At 30.2% G+C, this 23,830-nt stretch overlaps 1 protein-coding gene across 5 annotated transcripts in view; it reads right to left on the bottom strand.

Moving 5' to 3' along the window:
- Window positions 1–23,830, bottom strand: part of Shal (Potassium voltage-gated channel protein Shal) — a 185,623-nt gene that overhangs the window by 62,927 nt on the left and 98,866 nt on the right. The window lies entirely within an intron of this gene.

The raw sequence follows: 23,830 nt of genomic DNA, 5'->3' as shown, positions 1-23,830 counted from the left end.
CTCTTAATGTTATTAAAAATGTTATATTTTTTTATCTATTTAATACTAGAAAAAAAGGTAAGGTAAATGTGTCATACGTTTATCGATATTCATTGTTATACTTACATCATGGAAAATTAAATGATTTAAAACTGAACCGTGATGAATCAGCATATAAAATAAAAACCAGTAAGTTAATTTTATTTTGCTCCTTTGAGGATAACATTGCTGTTCTGACGTTGAAGTTTCGTGTTGCTAAGTGCGGCACACCAGTGGCAGTGAAAAGTGTAAAAAGACTTAGGGGGAGGAAGGGAGGGGAGGGTAACAGATTATGTTATGAAGTTCGGTATTCCATATTCAATCAGAATATTATACAGTATTTGACGGTCAATAGAATCGTAACCCTTTTGGAAATCTATATAAAGCCGATGAACTACCCCGTTGTATTCCAATTTTTTCTGCAAGATTTACCGTAATGAAAAAATTGATCAATAGTTGCACGATTCCTTCTAAAATCACATTGGTAGTCTCCGATAATTTCTTCAGCGTATTCTGTGATTATACTAGTTAAGATTAGCGTAAATATTTTATAACATACAGGAAGGAGTTAGATTACCCGATAGAAAAATAATTGTAGAGGTTCTGAGATTTTTCTTCTGTTATTCTCTGTAAAACAAAATGTATCAAACTTGTATTGCTGGATAGCTCCTTCTTGAAGTATGAAAGTAAATGTAATAATAACATTCTTGGAATTAAATTGGTGATTATTAAGTAAATATCAATATTAATCATTAATATCTTTCCTGGTCGAAACATTCAAATATGTTACTGCGGATAACTTTGAACCAGAAATCGGGAATATTTTCCTCTATCATGTCTAAATTTGTGGTACTAAGTCACGTAATAATTTTAATGTATTGTTTTAATTTTCATCATCCTTTCAACAAAGTTGTAGTTTTAAATCAATTAAAAATTTGGCCAAGATTTATGTTGAATAAAAATTTCTGTTTTGATATGTTTTTACCCTACTTTATTTTAGGAGGAAATGTAAATTAAGTTTGAAAAAAGAAACATTGGTATTTTTTTATTTATTAAACAAAAAGCAAACAAAAATAAATTTTGGAAGTTTACTGATTGTGTGTATAGATGAATGGAATATGGTCCGGGTGCGGTGAACAATTTTTTTTAAATTTATTTATTTGTTTTTTTAAATTATTTTATTAATATTTCTTCTTCCCCTCTATTATGTATATTATCATTTATTGTTCACCTAATTTAAATACTTTTTTACTATGTTTACTTTAAAATTATTTTCGTTATTTTGGCATAACTGCCATCCCCACTCCCCCCAATACAAACCGTCACTCTGTCTTTGACTGTCGTCAAAACAGGTATGCATTCTATCTTATCATTTGATTTGTTTTTTTTTCTTTTTTCATCTCTTTATTTGTACTTTCTTTAATATTTCTTCTCTTATCTATCTGTTACTATTACCCTTTTCATTTACTATTTACAACCTTTGATTTTTCTTATTATATCTAACTTTTCATTTTATACCCCTGTTATTTTCCACTTATGTTTTTTCTTTTTTCCTTTTTGTAACTATAGTGTTTGTATCTTTTTTAGCCCTGACGAAGCCCTGCAACGTGGGGCGAAACGTTGGCTCAATAAAAATAGTATAATTATTTACTATTTGAGTTTTTTTTTACCGCACCCAGACCATATTCCATTCATCAAAAATAAATTTTATAAATTATTTTTAGTTGTTCTTTTATTCCATGATAAACTACTTTAAAATGCACTAAAACCAGGTGTTTATAATGCATTTTATAAAGTAGTGCAGTCTCCTTACGTCCCCATAAACTTCACTCAACATTTTGAAAGCACATTAAATTAACCCAAATCTACGCAATGTTTGCAATGCTACATCCTATCGCAAACAGAATGTCTTAGTTAAAACCAGAAACAACTATTCTTAGTTATAAAAAAAAAAAATGTCAGGCCACTACTGATGTATAGCTGTGAAGTTTGGGGAGCGGGATCTCTTACTAAAAGGAAAAAATTACAATAATTTCCAAATAAGGAACTAAGAATAGCAGTGGATGCCCCTTTGTTTGTAACAAATAGACAATTGCATTGGGAATTACAAATGGAATCAATAAAAGACTTGAATCAACCACAACCCAAAGACAAAATTTTGTATTTATTAAAAACTATGTCTGAGGAACCATTGGGCGTGCAGGTGTCTGCTAGCAATCATATTAAAGACAGTTTAATGTACTATAAAGTAGTTTATACCGTATATCTTTAGAGGGGTAGTTGTTTTTTATAATATTTGCATATGAAATTTAGTCTGAACAACTAGAAATCAATTTATTTGAGAAAATATCATGAAACTAGATTGTTGATTACTTTAATGCAAACTATGTATAATTACTAGTCAAAACTGATGAGTCTGGCAAGTATACGTAGGGGGAATAAAAAATAGCGGCTGTTTCAAAACCTTAAAAAAAAAAACATTAATTTTTCATTCGGAGCTTATTTATTTTCATTCTTAAAAACTACTAACAACAATAGAAAATCTAAAGAGACCATTATTTAAAGAAGAGTAAATTTGATGAAATATTAGCCCTAAAAGAGCTATTTACGTCCAACAGTTCTCGAGATATAGCTTTTTAAAAAGCAACATTTCATAAAAATCTACTGAAATATCAATAGTTACTTAATTTATTTTGAGAAATCTATATCTCAGGAATTATGTGACGTACAGATGTCTATTGGTACTCAAATTAAAGCTAGTTTAATGTACTATAAAGTAGTTTATGACCTTTACCATATAACATTTTATACGAACAACTAGACATTAACAGTTTGTGAGTTTATTTTGTCAAATATCATAAAAATTACTATTCCTACAAAGATAAACATTATGAACTATTTTCTAGTACATTTAACTAGCTTTAATTTTATTGCTAACATACATCTCTACGTCACACAGTTCCTGAGATATAGATTTTTCAAAATAAAATAAACTACTAATCTTTCAGTACGTTCAATACAACATTTTAATAGCTCTATTAGGGCTCATATTTCAGCAAATTTACTCTCCTTTAAATAATTCTCTTCGATTTTCTAGTATTCTTGGTAGTTTTTAAGTTATAAAGCTCTGAGTGAAAAATTAAGAATTTGAAACAGCCGACATTTTTTATTACCACTACCTATACTTGGCAGATTCATCAGTTTTTGGTTTATCTAATATAACTTTAGATTCATACTTAGTTAATTTATTTTGAATGAATGTTAATGTTAATGAAATCTATATCTCAGGTGACGTACAGATGTCTATTAGCAATCAAATTAAAACTAGTTTGATGAGCTATAAATTAGTTTATGAGGTTTATTTTCATAGAAGCTTATATACGCACATATGTCTGTCAACTCTCAAAATAAAAGAAATTTAACTTACTACAAAGTAGTTTATGACACTTATCTTCGTAGGGGTAGTAGTTTTTACTTTTTTTCACATATGAATATAAATTTGCCAAATGAAAATTTGTCCCAACAACTATAAATAATGTTATTTTAGCAAATTTCATGAAAACTACTACTTCTACGAAAATAAACCTCATAAACTACTTTATAGCTCATTAAACTAGCTTTAATTTGAGTGATAATACACATTCCGTACAACATTTTTATGAAATGTTGCTTTTAAAAAGCTATATCTCGAGAACTATTGAACGTAAATAGTTCTATTAAGGCTTACAGTTTAGAAAATTTACTCTATTTTAAATGATGGTCTCTTAGATTTTCCATTGTTGTTGTTAGTTTTAAAGATATAGAGCTCCGAATAAAAAATTAATTATTTTCAACGTTTTGAAACAGCCGCCATTTTTTATTCCCCCTAACAATAATTCAATTTCGACTCATCAATTTTGACTAGTAATTATACATAGTTTTCAATTAAGTAATCAAAAATCGGGGTGAAATAAATGCCTTTTTCCTCCTTTTGGGCTTTTGTACTATAAAACCTGCACTTACAGCTTACAAAGTTCAATGGCAAAGAAGTGAAATAGGTTTGCCTGGAAATGTGGCGACTGATAGGCGAAGAATTAATGCGTACGAATAAAGAATGGGAAAATGAATTATAATTAAATAAATATAAACGGGTAATATAAGATTATCATAAAAAATATGATTATTCTAATAAATAAAAATAATTTCATATGAAATTGAATCCACGATTTTCGATCATGATTTTATTTTTAATTTTTGATTATATTTATTTATTAATTGCAATGTTTTAAGACAAAGTCATTTATAGCATACATAAAAAAAAAATCATATAGACATTTTAGATTGGAATATTCTATTCTTCTAACTGAGGTGTTTTTGAAAAGGCTTGAAACGGACAAAGGGATGCTTATTAGTTCCGAAGGGAAAAGCAACAAAATCGAAGAGGAAGAGTCGATTCAAGCAATTTCAAAAGGAAGCATTGAAATCAGTTGGGAAAGCGCCTTTCAGATACAAGAATACCTCTCTTACTTTATTGCTCTTTTATCTCTAAAGGATCCTTTAAAAAGAGGGAAGGAGTCATATTTTATAATTCGGACCTAGATAACACCGGAATTTAGAAATTCCTACCCGGAGACAAATAAAAAGATAATAAAACATTTTTACTTGAATTAGAACGTATTCGGTCTCCAATTCCGTAATATAGGCCAGTGAAACGTAGGGGCATACACACACTACTACTTCTTGAATCTTTTATCGCCAAAGTTTAGAGTACAGTACGCACGTTATATAGTGAGTTGTGTATACACGAGAACTTTTCTAATCCGTTCTCCTTTTCAATCTCAGTTTAACTTACCTCAGTTTCGTGTGGATAGTATTGGTATCACTGTGAGCACAAGCAACTGTGAAAAAGGGTAAAAAATTCATTCCAAGGTTATTATATTGTACTTGCGGTTTTATAAAAACCTTGGTTTCATAATATAGATGTTTAGGTAACTAGTGTTAACCTTGATCTCACAAACGAACAAGAATTAAAACTCTGACAAGGAAATAGTACATACGATTTTGCTGTTTTAGCCCAACACATCTTAGAACCATATAAGCAATGTTCTCCCTTTATTTAAAACCAGTCGAAGACGTTAGTTTCCCATGAATAAAACTAGATATTGTTGCACCAATCAATATACAATATAGGAAGCAGTCATAACCTTGCCTCTATCTACTCCAAATTCCTGAAACTTCTCCCCCCATGAACATTCTCCTTTATTTCTGAACTATCTACACCCACCTCATCTGTGTATATAAGAAACGTCATGTCAATCATAAAGATCAGTAGTTCTAGAGTAATCGAAGGTTACCCTAGGAGACAAGTTGTATATAGTAGTCTGTAAATAGCAATTATACATAGTATGTCACAGAGTCTGTATCTTCTCCACTTATATAAAAAAAAAGTATATCGTTTACCAGCTCTGCTGTCGCATTTTTAACTAAAATTACACTCGAATTATATGGCGAGATACATTCAGGAAAATGTGGTATATGCAGGATGTTTCAGAAAGGAATGTCAGTAATGAAGGAGGGTGGGTAAGGTTTATCAAAAATTTAATTCAGTTCCACCAACCCCACTTCCTCCTTACCTCAATCCGTTATCAAGATAAAATTTTTAAAGTGGTATCCAGTAATACCAAGTATTTCTCCATAAATAATCAAATTTCTGTACTGTAACTGAATATTTTTCACGAGTTTCGGAACATCCAACGAATTTCTTTTTAGATAGGAACTAATTTGTAGGAATATATTGCTTCGTTATGCGATCGTAGCAGCTAAAGCAAAGTATAATGAATAATTTACTTAAAATACCCGGGTAGAATACCATGCAATAAATCTTAGGGATCTCATAAAAGTTCATTTCATCAGTATTCCAATAGTATACCAAACTTTGCAAATTTAGTTTAATTTCAAAGAGATATTGAAGTTGGGAGGTTGAATAAACATTAGATACCAACGAGTGTCAAGTATTATTTATGATCAAGTTTTATTATCTCGTACCTAGGATTTGTTTTTCATTTTAAATGTTTCTAAAGTGGTACACCACTGCACAGTGTTATTCGTTTGGGATTGTTTTATTGTTTGTCTAATAATTTTACTTTTTAATTACTTGGTCATAAGAGTGAACATGTTATAACAATGTGTGAGGTTATAACAGTAAATAAAGTGTAATCGACTACTAAAACAACTGGGTATCTATTTTTTGCAGTTGTACAACCATTTATTATTATATAAGTTATTTCATTTGGCCTAAAAAATAGTGAATCTACTAGAACAAGAGCCGAGAAGAAAAAGAATCAATTATTTCATCCCAATTTTTGATTAATTTAATGAAAAATATGAATAATTACTAGTCAAAACTGATGAGTCAACCAAGTATAGGTAGGGGGTACAAAAAATGGTGGCTGTTTCAAAACCTTAATTTTTCATTCGGAGCTTTATAGCTTAACAACTACCAAGAACACTAGAAAATCGAAGAGAATTATTTAAAGGAGAGTGAATTTGCTGAAATATGAGCCCTAATAGAGCTATTTACGTCCAATATTTCTCGAGATATAGCTTTTTAAAAAGTAACATTTCATAAAAATGTTTTATTGGACGTACTGAAAGATATGTAGTTTATTAATTTATTTTGAGAAATCTATATCTCAGGAACTATGTGACGTAGAGATGTCTGTTAGCAATAAAATTAAAGCCAGTTAAATTTACTATAAAATAGTTCATAATGTTTATCTTTGTAGGAGTAGTAGTTTTTACGATATTTGACGTTTATATTTGATTATAACTCACAAACTGTTAATTTCTAGTTGTTCGTATAAAATGTTTGATTTTCGAGAAAATATATCTAGGGACCTAAAATATATCCATAAGACGCACATATGTCTGCCAGCACTTAAAATTAAGGAAATTTAACTTACTATAAAGTAATTTATGACAATTATGTTTGTAGGGATACATTTTTTATGATATTCACATATGAATATAAATTTGGCAAATGAAAATTTGTCCAAACAACTATAAATCAATTTATTTTAGCAAATATCATGAAAATTACTACTCCTACGACGATAAACGTATTAAACTACTTCATAGCCCATTAAACTAGCTTTAATTTGAGTGCCAACAGACATCTGTACGTCAAATGGTTTTTGAGATATAGATTTTTCAAAATAAATTCACTAACTACTGATCTTTCAGTACGTTCTGTACATCATGTTTATGAAATATAAGCTATATCTCGAGAACTATTGAACTTAAATAGCTCTATTAGAGCTTAAAGTTTAGAAAATTTACTTTACTTTAAATGATGTTCTCTTAGATTTTCTATTGTTGTTGGTAGTTTTAAAGATATTGAGCTTCGAATGAGAAATTAATTATTTTTAGCACTTTTTGAAAAGCCGCCATTTTTTATTCCCCTTACTTATACTTGGCAGACTCATCAATTTCTACTAGTAACTATACATAGTTTTTATTGAAGTAAAGAAAAATTGGGGTGAAATAACTGACTTTTTTCTCTTCTTGGCCTCTTGTACTATACATACAGCTAAAGGTAGTGGAAAGTAACTGTTCTCTGAAGACTATTATGTGTAAGGGATAAAGATATGAGATAGTGTAAGGGAACAAAGTAGATGTGATTGCTAGAGATTACTAAATGGTAACTTGGCTTAGTATTACCTTCATCCCATGACAAGTAAATAAAAGTGAAATTTTTAGACAAACAGTTAAATCCATTAAAAAAAAAAAACACTTTGTTTGCAATAGTCCCTTGCAACAATTTTTAGATGCATTTTAGAGGGAAATTGCTAGTCACGAAATAGCGAAAATTGAAACAAAATGTTGCTGGGTACTGGTATTGATGTAGGTATCTAATGTTTCTTTCAACCTCAATATAATTTCGAAATCGAACTAACTTCCTGAATTAGTGTGTAAAGCTCGAAAAGAAACTTTAAATGGTTTGGAAAAGAAGAAAAACAGTACAAATTAAATGCTCATACAATTGTAGAAAAATAAAATCCCTGAGACACTTAATATTTTATAAATATATCTTATAAGTTTTATCCATTATAACTAATTCATCAAGCATTTCAAAATTATGTATTTATCCCTGATAATAAATTTTATCCAAACATTATATGGGACGGGTTCGTTGATATATTTTTAGTTTAACTCGAGATAAAAATTTCTTTGGTACGATGAGTGAAAAAGATTTCTGTTTTCATTATTTCCACTATATTTTGGGGTATTTAATATGTCGATAAGTAACAATATAAATTTCGAAGAAATAGGCTTGATGGTTGATATATTTTTGAAAAAAAAAAAATAAATAGACAAAAATGAAGAGACCATGTGGGAGACAAAACACCAGGGCCGTGTTTCATAATGAAAGCTAATAGTATTAGTTGATAGTACAAGTGTATAAACTATTGTGGTAATAATACTAATACTTATTTTTTTCATGATAGGGATGACTATTAGTGATATTACAGAAATTAAAAAATACGTACAAGTTACTATTGTACAAGTCTGTGTAATTGAATTAAGATAAATCTACAAGACTAATAGTATTAGTTTATACTTCATTATGAAACAGGCCCCAGGTGGATAGACAAAATTGGTACAGATATGAATGAGCTGAATGAAGCAAACGGAAAGCATTAGCCCGAGATAGGCTGGCGTGAAGAAGGCTGGCTAGGGTCACCAAAATTTTACAAGGTCTGTAGAGACAACCGGAAAAAAAAGAAATATATATTTCTAAATATATATCAAATATATTAGTACAACAGCCGGGAAGAAAAAAAGGCAGTCATCTCATCCCAATTTTTGATTACTTTAATGAAAACTATGTATAATTACTAGTCAAAATTGATGAGTCTGCCAAGTATAGGTAGGGGGAATAAAAAATGGCTGCTGTTTCAAAATCTTAAAAAAATATTAATTTTTCATTCGGAGCTCTATATCTTAAAAACTACCAACAACACTAGAAAATATGTTATGTTGTAGAAAATAGCTTTTTAAATAGTAAAATTTTTCTAATAAAAAGATTAAAAGTTAGTTAATTTATTTTGAGAAATCTATATCTCAGGAACTATGTGACATACAGATGTCTATTAGCACTCAAATTAAAGCTAGTTTAATGGACTATAAAGGAGTTTATGACCTTTACATTCGTAGGAATAGTAGTTTTCATGATATTTGCTCAAATAAATTGATTTATAGTTATTCGGACAATGAGTTTGATATATGAAAAATTTCATTTCAGAAACCATTGGACGTACAGATGTCTGCTGGCGCTCAAATTAAAGCTAGTTAAATTTACTACAAAATAGTTAATTATGTTTATCTTTGTGGGAGTAGTAGTTTTTATAATATTTGACAAAATAAACTCACTAAATGGTAATTTCTAGTTGTTCGTATAAAATGTTGGATTTTTGAAAAAATATATCTAGATTGCAACATATTACTCAAAAACTAATGTATTGTGGTGTTTTCCTATGTGCGTAAATATAATTTAAGTTGTAGATAATCCGTTATATCTGTTTTATTATTATCCTCTTCAAATTAGGTTTCAGGGACTTGCATTAGAGACTTGTTGGATATTCCCTCAAACATCATGGTTGTTAATGACGTGCTTTTTGAAGAAAAGAGATGGAACTTGTTCTATGAATACTTTACTCTAACAGTATCAATTTGAGCCTATGCCTTTTAGCTAAGCACGTCCTAGATAAATGGCATCTGTAACTTTTAAAAAATTGAAATAAAAGGACACTTAATTATGTTTTAGGTGGTCCGTAAACCCTGTGAAAATGGATGCTTATATTTTTACAACTTGTAAGATTTGATGGAGGTGTAGCTGACACATGTTATTTATTTTTATATGTCTTCAGTGGCTGCTACTTGTTATTAATCATTACATTGCTTACAAACAATTTTTATTAACTAACAATATTTTAAAATTTAACCATTATTACATTTAAAATATATTTTTGAATTTTAATGTCGGGCCAGGTTAGTATTTGAATAATCATTAGATTAATTTATTTGTAATAAATTCATTAAAAACCAATTAGGGATATTATTATGTTAAATGATAATTATTTGGTAAGAAATTCAGCATATAAATGTGAGAAATGAAGGTAGATTTCGGGATTTCCAGTCAGAAACAAGAAACAATATTACACATTCAAAGTTTCCTATAGAAAAGTAATTAAAAAATAGAATAAATTAATTAGGAGAAAAAACTTGATTAAAATTGTGTTGTGCTTCCCAAGTTCATTAGGTTGCTAGTCATTTATTTTAGTCTAATCAGACAATGTTTTTAATCTTACGATAAATAATCCTAGCCGGGTATACAATAACAATTATAAACATTAGTAATATATAACACAAGAACATGACTTTTTTTTTTGTTTCATCTCTTTGGTTCTTTTATCTTTTTTTTCCCTCCTTTTCCATCCTTTCCCCTTTGTCTCTTTTTTTATTTTCCTTTCCTTCTTTTTCCTTTTCATATTATGGTTTCGACCCAATGTGACTTTAACAGAATAATGGATAAATAGTGATAGAGATAAGAGAAGAAATATGAAAGATACTTAAGTAACAAATATAAGTAATAAAAAAATCAACAAACTATGTTAAAATTAATATACAATAAATACAGAATAAATATTAAAAGTTTATACAAAAATAATTATGATAATTAGAGAGGATATTTTTGAAAATAAGATTTTGAGAATGGAATGTCTTAAAACTTGGTGCAAATTGCTCTTACTAATGAAAGTATACCAGTAGATACTGGTACATTCAACATTTGAGAGGGATTTTGGAGACTGGACAATTTTATTATCTGCTTATAATGCATTTATCATAAAAATACTGTATGTATAAACATATTTATTGTTTTGGAAGGATGTGCAGGTATATGAAAATTAAGAGAAATAATACCGTAATGTTATTTATATGTTTTTTATATTGTTCTGTTTAAAGGGGGGAAAAAGGACTTCTCTCTGCTAAGTTAACAAGCTTGCGAGCTTTCTTTAGACAGTAAGAAACGGGAGTACACCGTCAAATACATTGGACTCATTATTTTTTTTGGCAAGATTTATTTTATTTTAGTAATAAAAAATAAGCCTTTTGAAAGAAAAAAATACTTTCAAATTTACCACCATTGATTTTTTTCCTTGCAATAATAACCAAGTAGTAACTATAATAACTCGAAACAAATTAATCACAATCAGGAAAGTCAACAAGAAGTAGACGTAGAACAGACTAGGAGATAATTATGTTGGCAAGGTGTAAAAATTGTTTCTACTGTATTTATTATTTCTTTATTTAATTTTTTCTCAAATGTATATTTTTTTGTACATCAGTTATTTATTAGCAAGTATTAGTATTTTTGTTTTTAATTTTTTTTTTGTCTTTTATTTTTCAATTACATATTTATTAATATTATTTTGACTTATTTTAAATAAATTATTTTTATTTATTAAAATTATTCAATAATTATAACATTGTAAATCGTTACGGGTATCTTTTTACACGAGACTAAATCACCTCATCAATACCATATATGGCCATAATATATAAAAAATCTGTTATAATAACCATATATGGCCCACCAGACTGATCTAGTGAGGAATAACTACATATAAAAAATAATTCTGCTGGTTGATAGAATCAACAAAGAAATATCGCTAAAAATGAAATAATGTTAAATAGCAATAAATACCCTGTCAACGATTCATCGACTCTAGCATCTTCACATGGTAGGTATATTTTATTTTATATTTTCATTTTAAAAACCTGAAAAAGTTTTTCCTCCCTGAATATCCCATTAGATTTTCGTTCAGGAAGATTCCATAGCAATGAAATGCTTTTCTGTATGCAGTATTATGCAATACAATCCCATGAGTACTCTACTTCTCATTCATTATAATTGTAGATAAGGCATTTGTATTCAAAATATTCTCTGTTGGGCTGATAATTTATGGGGAATTATTCCATCTAGACTTAGTCATAGCCTATATCAGTCATATCTTTCTTGTCTTGTATTTTCTTTCATGTTCTCAAATTCCATTAGACGGTTAATAGTAAATTTAGTAAGATATTTGTTTCTTTTTTAAGAAACCTCCATCTTCGACCTTTTCCTTTCCACGGCTTATTTTATTATAAAATAATTTTCAATAATCCTTATAAAAGTATTGGCCTTCAACCATAATTGCAGGAAGCGTAACGCAACTGTTCAGAACTCTAGTCTTATAACTGGTTCCACTCCTAAATCCAGAAAAAAGGTCTCACCTACTGGCACTGTTTCAAATTACTTGCCTGTATCTGAGTGAATTGAGGCGCCGGTTCGAATCCGGCCTGAGGAGTTTTTTCTGTGGTGGTCTCACGAAATGAAAACTTGACCCCTCCACCATGGTTAGAATAGCATGGTAGCCTGTAGATATCCCTTCCCGCGTATATCAGATATGACCAGGAAGAGGATCACAAAAAAACTGTTTCAAAATTCTCTTTATCTGGCATTGTTTCAAAATTCTTTTTATATTTTATTTTAAATTTTATGTATTATTTTTTAAACTCTAATGAGCCCAAATTCGAACAAAATGCGCAATTGCACTACAGAATTCATAATTAAAACTTGTATTGCTGATTTAAATTTTTTGTATATTTTAATGAAGCATTTTGGTGCAGTTTGAATCATTAAATACTACTAAATCATAATTAACTAGCCAACGTGTGTAGATGAATAACATTACTGTTTAAAAATAAATAATTTATATAATTTACTACTGAAGAATCATGTCATTCAAATAGCAATTACCATCAGCAACCGATTATTTTTGCTGAAGATTAATTTTCTTTTAGAAGGTTTTTAACTATTAAATAAAATACATAACGATTTCATGATAGAAAAAAATCGAATTTAACAATGAATAATCTTCCACTTCAATCAATGACAAGATATGGCACGAAAAATCAAAGCAGTTTTCATAGAAGGTTTAGAAAATTTTCAAAGCTGAGTTCATTTTCTAATTATAGTAATCAAAAATCTTTAATTTACAATAATATAACTTGAATTAATTTATTTATAATTTAGAATATATGATTGTATTATCAATATATATTTCTACATTGAAATTCTAACATGATATTTATTTTTTATAACGTTTGTTTTACATCAATCGCGCATAAAAGTTAGAAGCAATATTTTTTAAAATTTATTTTAATGAGTTGTATTTTATTCAGAACTTGGAAATTAAGTCATTTCTTAGGATCGCGGGAATAGTATTGACTAATTGCTTTCGTGTTTTTTCCGATTTTATAAAAATTTCTCAAAATACTTTTATTATACTAATTTTAACATTATCAATTATTAATAACAAAGCTAACTGTTTTGTTAGACTTTATAGCTTTTTTAGACTTCATAGAAAATTGATACATAGACTTTTCACCAGATTTATTAATATTATATTAAATTGTGAATTGTGGAGATTAGAAAAGCCCAGTTATAAATTTTAAGTAAATTAATACAAGTACTTCCGATAGTTGTACAATTGAAAATATGTTTTTGTATTGTGATTGGGATGAACATGAAAAATTTAAAAAATGACCAATGAATAGATTGAAACGTCGCCAAAATATAAAGTATATAATAAAATATTACACGTTGATCACTAAAAACTTTTATATATGATAGTTTTAATTCGCTGTTAGAATAAAATAAAATATTACACGGTGGTCACTAAAAAAGTTTTTATATAATATATATATATAATAGTTGGCTAAATGTGGTCCAAATTTCCCTTAATAATTTTGATTAGTATTACAAATTTTATTATTTCGTAACTTCCTATATAAATTAAAATTGAATAATATGATTAAAAGTTATAAATGTAATAGACTGCTGCTAAATTGAGTGGGAAATGGGATGTCTATTACCGATTATATTGTTAGTAAGATAAAGTTATTTAGCAAAATAAAGTTTATATATATATATAATATTAAATATATAGTGAATATAAATAAGTATATTTAGTAAGATAAAGTTTTTGATGATATTGACGGATGGGGGATGGAGGGATGGAGTAGCGCATTGCTGGTACAGTGACGTCAGAACTTAGTACCTACTGCGGGTCACCTGTGACAGCTTAATAATCCACAGTTGGCCTCTTCATTCTCTTCTTCTCTTTTTATCTCATCTTCGATTTTTACACGCCCTCTTTATTGTACCCTTATCTCGCTATTACACGGTTATCCTCTTTACCATGTCTTTCATAAAAACTCTCTCTGCCTTATTTCTACGCTTTGAAAGTAAACAAGGCAAATAAAATAATTAGGCCAGTAATTAAAAATATGTAATTTTTACGTTCCAAAAATTAATTAGTTTCCAAAGAGTTATAATGTAATATAGCAAAATCAATTTGTTTCACCATTCTACAATGTTTTACAATATATTTAATCCTCGTTTCCTGCCTTCAGGACAAAAATTGCTGTGCCCACCCTTTAAGCATCTATAGTGTAATACTTTTTTTAAAAAAATAAGGCTATCTACTATTCTAAATTATTTACACCTACGCTATCACGGCGACTGATAATTGTACGTCAAGTATATTATTTCAAGGAAATTTATCTTTTGTATTTGCGATATAATTATATAATTGGAATGAGACATTTATTGTAAAAATTTTAAATAAAAATAAAGACAATAAGACATGAAAGACAACAGACTCCTCTCAAATAACAAGAAAATATAGAAAACGCAGTAAATTTTAAATCAGATTTAACCCTTATCAGTCGCTAGCTTTTTATACGTGATCCTCACTAGGTTGTAAGTGGTTCCGGTAAATATTAAAAAAAAAACAGTGTTGTAAGAATAACATTTTTGTTAGAAATTACTTATTATACACATATATGAGATTCAAATAATTCTTTATTTAGAAAGGGCAGTGATATATAACTGGAGATATCAACTGCTCTGTTACGGATACTTAATTAATAAGAAGTCCTGCCGATTTTTCCAACAAATAAATACCCTCTCAGAGCCTTGAAAAACGGTATAATTATTTAATAGTTACAGTAATGTCGCTTTGGGGTAATCATTAATAGTACAAGTAAAGTCCGTGAAGTAACTGTTACTTTAACAATCGTTTATTAAATTAAGTGTTAGCCACTACCATGATATAACTACTTGATAGTTACAATTATGACAGCATTAACTATCAAGACACTTTTACTGTCGGACTGGGTCTGGCGTGATTGTTAATAGTTAAAGCCCACTTGCATGACTAACAGTTGCATTAACTGCCACGTTTAACTGTCATATACGCCTTGACAGTGAACTGTAATAACATATCCACAATACGAAATAATTACATTACATTACATCTACATTACAAATAATTAAAGTTAATGATTTTTCTTAGCTAATTTTATAAGCAGAAACTTGTGAAATTTCACCTTTAAATTCCATATGATATAAAAATAAAATATCTAGTATCTTACAGCACATATGAAATTGATGTTGAAGTGCGTTTTATTGTTATCGGTACAGGTTTTAATTGAGTATTTTATAAAATAAAAATCGAGGACGCGGTGCAATATTGAGTGATGAAACCAATTCTTCGTAGAAGAGCTAAAACGATAAATAAAAAAAAAAAATCAACGGAAGAAGGCATAAGATGAAAACATTAGGTTAACAGTTCCTAGTTTTGTAATGCATAATTGTCACTAGATTGTAGCTGGTTCCGGAAAAATTCCAGTATTATAAGTATATTATTTATTTTACATATATATGAGATTCAATAATTATTTATTTAGAAAAGGCAGTGAAATATAACTGGAGGTGTTAATTGCTCTCTTACGGATACTTAACTAATTAGCAGTGCTTCCGATTACCCCTACCAAAAAATACCCGCTGAGCGCCTTGAAAATATCCGTTTTATCCGACAAATACCTGCCACTTAACGCGTTCTTGGAAAATTGTTATAACTGTAACTGCATGATTGTACTATCGCACTAGCTCTGGCGTGATAATTTATAGTACAAGTAATATCAGTGAAGTAACTTTCACGTTAACTATCACATGAGGCCTTGACAGTGAACTATCGTACGATTTTCGTTATTGCGGCAAAAGGCAATCGCGTAAAGGTTAGACAAAAAAAAATTGTTTATAATAAATTTAGTTAATATTAATAAATAGTGTTCCTTTTATCCAATTTTGAACAAACCGCCACCATAGTGTAACTATTTAATTGATACTGTCATGACAGTAATTTCGTACTGGTTTTTGGTATGATCATTAATAGTACAAGTAATGTCAGTAAAGCAACATTCACTCGTATATACCTTGAAAGTGAATCATCGTACACTTTCCGTCTTAGCGGCAAAAGTGTTAGACAGTTACAGTCATGATAGGATTTAGTTTTACTGTCGTGAAAGTAATCCGCTCTGTGTCTTGCGTGACTTCTGATAAAATTTCCAAACCTAATTGTTGTTTAGGAAAAGCTTTGTTCGAAAAGATGATAAACATCAACTTTTTTTAACGGTTATTTTAGATATTCGCTTATTTTTAGCAGCCTAAAATTAACAGTTCAGCTCATCCATCGAAAATAACAGCTGTTATTCTCCACTTTCCGTTTTGTTTTCTTTTTCCTTCCATTACTTGACCCGCCATGAACCCTGTACAAATATTTTGATACTTGTATAGACATTTTTAGGTGTTCTATAAATATTCTGAGAGACATTTTATTAAGAAAATCCGAAATTTCGAAGAGCATGTACATTTTTATTTATGTATCATTTCAAACGAGTTTTACATTATATTCAAGTTTAGCATTAGTTCAAAATAATTTTTCTAGTTTTAACCAATTACAGGAGAATAATATAATATAATTTCCTAAAACCAACTGATAAAAATTTATTAATTTTTAACATTTTCACCATTCTTTCCAATCTCATAGAAACTTAGTAATTTTTTGATTCAGTTATTTATTTGATTAATTTTTTTTTATTATAAATTTTTAATTAAAAAACTAAATCGGAATTTACTGGGTGCCCGATTGAGTTCATAGGATGGAGGACCGAAACTTTAAAAAAGAAAAAAAGAAAGAAAGACGCTCCAAATTCCCTATTTACTACAAAAACTCATACACACCATGGTAATTTATAATAACCATTGGACATAGAAAATGAGCTTCAATACCATCAAATTTTTCCTTTTTCCAATCCTTACAATCCAACATCCTAATTACGTCACAAACAATAATAATAACGAAACCGAAGGCTCAATGCACCATCAATCGCTCTCTACATACATCCAACCAGTGATGCCTCTCCAAACCCAATTTTACTAAATCAGTTTTAACGCAGTCTTCCCATCTACGTTTCGGTCTACTCCTCAGACGTTTACCCGTCGGTAAACTGTTTATTAACATTTTAGGGATCCACTCGTTACTATATATCCCGTAATGCTATAAGTTGAACTATATTTACCGGATGTAGCTGCTTTAATTTAGTGTTGTATAGTCATATAAATTTTCCTGGTAATTCATCCTTTTTTGGTCCGAGTATTTTACGTAATAATTCGTTTTCCCTAAGGCGCTGTTCATCCCTTAGTGTAAGGGATCATGTCTCGCATCCATATAGAACAGGAAGGATAATAGTTTTGTAAATTTTTGGATTGAAGGCGCAAGCTAAGCAGTTTCGAAATTGAAAATTAACAAGCATACCCCGCCTGCAACATCGCTTTTATTTCCTCATCAATTTCGTTTTTGCAAGTTACATTAGACCCTAAATACTTAAACCTATCTACCTGTTCAAACGTATTTTTCTTATATCTATATCACCGAGATTGTTCGCGTTTCTACTGTTCACCATATATTTGTTTTATCCGTATTTATTTATGCAAGACTTAGTTCCATACTGAAGTTTATAACCGTGGTTGAATTTAGTTCTATAGTTTCCTTGTCCTCATCCAATAATACCAAATCATCAGGCTACCCAAGCACCGGTATTTTACCATCCAAAGTTAAACCCTTTTCGGTATTCAGCACATTTTGAATGATGTATTCTAGTGCTAGATTAAATAAGATAGGCGATCAAGAATCGCCTTGTTTTAGACCCGACCGGATCTTGAATATCTGAGAATAATGATCACTGATTCGTAGCTAAATAATTACGATTACGTTTCGGCCATGCACATCCGTACGAAATTCATTAACTTCTTTGGTTTTCCATGTTCAATCGGAATATTAAACAGCTTCTAGCGGTCAATAGAATCCTAAGCCTTTTTGAAATCTATATAAAGCTGATGAACTACACCGTTCTATTCCTATTTTTTTCTGTAATATTTGATGTAATGAAAACAATTTATCAAAAGTTGAACGATTTCGTCCAAAATCACATTGGTAGTCTCTGATAAATTCATAAATAAGTCAAGATGAGTTGCATACTTAGCCTGAAATAGATATACCTACTTTCCCGAAATCCTTAACCACACGAACCTACCAGTTCTTAACCTATCATGACAAAATATCTGTGGTAACTCGAAAAGAAGATAGCCACAAGACCTGCTAATTTAAAATAGTGATTGAAGTACCACTATTGGGTTGCTCCTTTACAAGATATGTGTTTTAACTCATAAGTTATTGCATTGTATTATACTTATAAATTTCAATAAATATTTTTTTAAATATGTCGATCTTTGACTGAATTTGAAGTGAGGGAACAAGAAATGCAATTGTACGAAAATCCGGTCTCCATTTTTTATTCTTGTTATTCTGGTAAATCCGCGACATCAGTATGGCCTAATGCTCTGTAAACGAAAACATATTTATCAAGGAGTCTCGTGGGACTTGGTCAAAGTCAACAAATACCAGAACTTTCATCCGTGGAAAGGAAAATTTGTTGACAGAGTAAACAAGGAAAGGGAGACAATGTGACAGGGCTGACGGAGATGGTTGGAGTCCAGCCAAGTTGAAGGACTGACCCGGGCAAGACAGGACAACTATTCATTTTGTTCAACATTCTCTGGAATAAAGTTTGTAAATTTTCCAAAAGCCTATTCTTAAAATTTAAATATTAACAAATTTTGATTTTACAGACTATTACGCATCTTTGGATCCTGACTCATATTTACGATTTTCGAAATTATGAATGTTCCTATCGCATTTTCAAATGCTACTTCATATCTACAAATACTAACTGTGGAAAAATATACTTCTGGGAACACATTTTACGGATCTCTTTAAGAATAGCATATTTTGTGTACTTTTATTTATTTTCAAAATTGGAAAATTACTATGACCAATGTTTATTTGACGTTTCGGGGATTGATTTTCACCTTAAGATTTGAAATGAAATACATTTTTCCATTAATCAAATGATAAAAATAATTTAATTGACATTTTTAAAAAATATATTAATATAATTATACAGTTTACAACCACACAGTGCTTTTTTTTTATAACATATACATGATATGATGAAGCATAGTTTGGGAAGCAACGGGTAAAAAGAATGGTCATAATATGAGTAAATAAAAACACATTGACTACTAACACGTAAACTCTAAATACCCTAAAAATGCATGGTGGGATCTGTGAGGCAAGATTTCGTCTTATTATAATATATTCAACAATTAATCAAATTTAATTCGTAATTATTTTAAAGATATTGAAACCAAACATATATTATCCATTAAGGATCAAGTGGTTGCTACCAACGCGTATTGGAAACATGTCTGTGGAGAAGACATTGACCTTTGCCGTTTATGTAAGGCTGCAAGCGGTGGGCGGTAAAGAATGCCTGATCCTGTTCCTTACTATGGGTACCTATCGAAACATGTACTGGTTGGTAATAGCAAAACAATTACAAAACACACAGTAGTGAATAACCTACCAGTCTTAATAGATCAAAAAGCTGTATGTGTTTGACATTTCTGTTCCAATTAACGATAATATCAAAAAAAAAGAATTTTTAAAAAGATTAGGAAATATCAAGATTTATGGCAAGAACTTCGCCAATTCTATAGACTGGAGTATATACTGTGGTAATATTTTGTAATGGCCCCATCCGCTCAGAGAACAATTAACTACTTGGAAATGTATTAGAAGAACTACACTTGTTCGAATACTTTTTAGGCACCCATATACCATATATATAATAAGGGGAGTGGGGTGGCACAGAGGTAAGCCGATATGCAACTAACCCCAAGAACCGGTCTCGGATCCGGCAGTGGTAGATAATTATTTAATCTGTTATTGTAGACGTGAGTCAACCCTGTGAATTTAGGAGTCCTCTGGGGTCCACTCAGCCTCTATAGAGCCAGTAGGAAACACATACTTGGAGGAAAATCTGCGGTTCAGCGTGATCTTCTCCTTCTACTGAACCCCAGACCCTTTATCGATTGTAGCGGTTCAGATTATTATATATAGGGCCGTCCGTCGCTCAGGTGCTTGATGCAAATGTCTTAGCAACCTGGGAACTGCGGTGGTGCCGGTTCAAATCCAGCCTGGTTGGTCGACTTTTTTAATTTCTGTGGTTCCATGAAATGAAAACTTGACCCCTCACGTTAGAATAGGTTGGTCTCCTCTAAACCCCCCACCCCATATGCCAGAAATGACCAGGAAGGGGGTCATAAAAAATATAAGATATACAAATACATGTGTATTGCGTATATATTTATATACATATTTTTTTCTTTTTTGGATTAATTGTGAATTGATGTCTTCCAATAATAATTTACGCAATGCATTCCGTTTTATTATTTCGAGTAAAATAACTCCCTAGAAATTTTAAATAACTAATATTTATTGCATGATTGCGATAGTATGCATTCCGCTAGCCTTTGTTTGCCAAAGATTTGTTCCACTTTATTTTTTAAATCGATAAATGACAGATCCGTTACCAAGCCCTTGGCTCTCTTCCACGGATGGGATAGTATTTATCCGTTTCTTGATTATCACGCTCCTTAGTCTCAACGAGTAACAGATATTAAAGGATGTGGTAGAATTTATTTCGCTTAATGTCAACGGTTTTGTTTTATGTTTCTATTTTACTTTTACTCGTCGGCTTCATGTGACTCACACAAGATGAAACACAGCCCTTCGTTAAAAAGCATAATCTGTTCATAGCCCAATCTACTTGTTGCGTTTTGCCTCTTCAAATGTTTTATTGACTGATCTATTTTGGGTACAAGGATTCTCTGACCTTCTCCTCATCACCATTCGGCACCCACGGTATTTTTAGATGGCCTAATATTTTTTCGAAACTTCAGTGGCAAATTACTTAAGCATACTGCTCCACCACCATGAAAAATAGGCGTTTCACACAAAATACTTCGTTGAATAGCAATATAATGAAATTAATTTAATGATAATTAATTTATCTTATTATAATACAATTGAAAGATTACAATCATGAAGGATTGATTCTCGTAACTAACGACGAACGATTCAGTCAACGTCTCGCCAATTCAGGCATTAAATGAACAAAGTCCACAATAACACATATATGCAAAAATGATGCAGCAAATCAACTAGAAGCGATACATCACTCCAAGACATTGTATGGAGTTCTTGAATGCTTTTTTTTTTTAGAAGATATATGCTCTTAATAGAAAATAAACATGGAAAAGAATTAAATAATAATGGGTATACAATATTTTACTATACCGATTCCATATTTTTATTATACCTATTCGATTTACGATTTATAAAATAATGTATAGAAATTTAATGTTGCGTAAATTGGTATGAGTCTTTTGGTTTAACCGGATGTTGATTTTGTTGAATAAAATTCCATATTTCGCACTTTTTAGCCTAAATTAGATTAAGTCGATTTTAATAGCAGGCACTTAATTTCTGAACCGAATTTCCTATATATTTCGCAAAAATTTAATTAATTGAGTTTTTTCCCTCCATTTACCTATATATGGGGTATGTAGTTAAGAAAAGTACTGTGCTTTATCAAAATCTCGAATTCGAGTTTTCGACGAAAATACATGTTTTGGTGGCCATTTAATCCAAATAACCCAGCCTCATAAAATGTGTGCGTGTAAACGAAAAATTGAACGTAACTTTTTTGCGAGATTCAACCGACTGTGCATTCTGACAGTTTACTAAATAGATTTTTCACATTTTTTTTTTCCAAAACAGCTCTAACAATTTTGATTAGATTCGGCCAATCAATGAGTAATTAACTGGTCTTTAATACCAGATCGGTCTTATTCTTATTAAAATAGTCAGACAGTGCTTAAGTACTGAATTAAAACAAAATCTGGTTTTATAGTACGTTATATTATATTAATTTAAAAAAAAACGGGTCTCATCGTTAGCAATAATGGTAAATATATAATACTACAAAATATTAAATACTTCAATGAATAACAAAAGGAGAGAAAAGGAAAAAATAGAAATCTAAAAGGGAATATATATATATAGATATATATAGAAGGAGTTTAAACTTTAGATACATTGACTAAATAATTATAATAAAACTTATGATAGGTAGATGAAGACAGGTAAATTTATAAAGACTTGGTTGTTATTTTAAACAAGAGTACAAAATGTAACAATAATAAATAAATTTTTAAATTGATGAAAATATTATAATTTAGGACATGAGGGAATGAAAGTGTTACAAACAAGAGAATCTCAGAAAAATTTAATTTAATCTTTATTTATTACAATTTTAGACTAAAAAACTCAATTTTTAACTAAAAATTTGTTACGTATTTAGAAAAATATTTTTGCAAGTATACTTTTTTTTGTTTGTTTTCAATTGGCTGTACAGACCTTGAAGATCTTTAGCCGCCGGAACCAGCCTTATCCAAGCTCGCCACCTTGGCAGTTGCTTTCCAGTTTGCTCTTTCGCATTTTCCTCGATTCTGTCTATCCATCTGTTTTTGTTGGCCTCCTACGTCTCTTTGTCTTTTGCTAAGAATATTGACATTCATTGTTGTGAGTAGAGGCGTCCTGATGGATTGTTTCGAGCTACATGTCACTACCTCCTTGCCTTCATTTCATGAGTTATTGACTGACCAGTTTTTGCAAACATTTTACTCTTAGTTCTCCCCCTCCAAGGGTTAAGGTTCTGATCCCAGATCGCTCCTGTAATTATACGGAGGACTATCCGTTCAAATCCAGGTAGACACGCTTAGCGTTCAATTTTTAGAGATTTTTCAGGATTTCAGTATTCTGGGCAGAGAGAAGAAGGCTATTCGCTTTTGTTATAGGCTGGTCTATCTCAGTCCATTCATGTTATTGTGGAGCCGATGTATTTGAAACTGTCTACTTTCGGAAATGATTTGCCATCCACGCAGAACATGTCAGAATAGATTTTTCGGTTTACAATCATATAATTTGCTTTATTTTCATTTACAACATAAGCACCTATTTTCTCTAAAATTCTGCTCCGTGTTTTGAATTTTGTCAATAATAAAAGAATAGCTGTCATGAAATAAATTTAAACAAAAGTCTGATGAATAATGATAATATTTATGCATTGTCTTAAAATGCAAATCTTCAATAATTATTATTAAAGTATTTTAAAAATAAATATCGATTCTACTTCTTCAACATGCGGAGTCTGTCAAATAAAATTTTTCACTTTATGAGGCTGGGTGGACCCATGGGCTCCCGAACCCACAGGTTTGACTCACAGCTACAGTAACAGAATTAATAATTATATATACAGCTAGAATAGAACCCGGATCCTTAGCCTTACCACTGATCTACTCCACTTTCTCTCTCTCTCTCTCTCTCTCTCTCTCTCTCTCTCTCTCTCTCTCTCT

The sequence above is a fragment of the Halyomorpha halys genome, unplaced genomic scaffold, assembly GCF_000696795.3.
Source record: "Halyomorpha halys isolate HHAL.00 unplaced genomic scaffold, Hhal_1.1 Scaffold350.1, whole genome shotgun sequence".
NCBI classification, from domain to species: Eukaryota; Metazoa; Arthropoda; class Insecta; order Hemiptera; family Pentatomidae; genus Halyomorpha; species Halyomorpha halys.
This window is presented reverse-complemented; position numbering and strand designations above follow the sequence as displayed.